The sequence below is a fragment of the Cryptotermes secundus genome, unplaced genomic scaffold (assembly GCF_002891405.2).
Source record: "Cryptotermes secundus unplaced genomic scaffold, Csec_1.0 scaffold584, whole genome shotgun sequence".
Lineage (NCBI taxonomy): Eukaryota > Metazoa > Arthropoda > Insecta > Blattodea > Kalotermitidae > Cryptotermes > Cryptotermes secundus.
This window is the reverse complement of record NW_019735468.1, coordinates 273,243-273,882: the sequence shown is the minus strand read 5'-3', so window position 1 is coordinate 273,882 and position 640 is coordinate 273,243. Positions and strand designations below refer to the sequence as shown.

Below are 640 nucleotides of genomic sequence, written 5' to 3'. Positions count from 1 at the left end.
ACCTTAGGTTTGAAACCAAAACAAATGCTTGTATGGTCATGTCAGTGGTTCATTCCTTACCTCTGAACAATGAAATCGTTTATCATGGTACTGGTTTCGAAACTATTTACGTTTAGATATGACTGTTTATGACCTGGTCAGCTAAATATAGTCCAGCTTTGTTTCAAAAACTGATGAGGAAATATTTATCGGTGCTTGCATATGAGTGCTTCCAGAGCCTTCAAGGAAGTCTGAAGCATTCAAGGATTGGTTTTCAGTGGCGAATTATCAGTCAGGAAGTCAGTGTCAGACTGTCATATTTCTTTGTATACCATTTTCATTTTGTGTCTTGGAAGAGGTATAAACCCAATGAGCCAGTATTACTTTGTGAGTAAAAGGCATCTTAGCCACTGCGACTTTCGGTATCAATGTCGGACTGGCACTCTTTTCAACTAGTATTATAATTACTTTCCATCACTATTTTGTGAGTATCACTAATAGGCGAGAGTGTCGCTTTGTCATTTAACATAATTTATTCAGTTTTGCTAGAAACCGCCCTCCCCCAAGATGATTCTTCAATCGCACAAGGTGAATATCACGGTCAGTGGCATTTCTTGGGGGGGGGGGGGGGGGCAGGGGATCTGGGGCGCCACGCCGCTCG

The 640-nt window shown here is 41.9% G+C and overlaps 1 protein-coding gene across 3 annotated transcripts in view; it reads right to left on the bottom strand.

Annotated features, from left to right (window-relative positions):
• LOC111869377 (SNF-related serine/threonine-protein kinase) overlaps positions 1-640 on the bottom strand; it is a 56,466-nt gene that overhangs the window by 16,875 nt on the left and 38,951 nt on the right. The gene's annotated exons all lie outside the window — the stretch shown is intronic.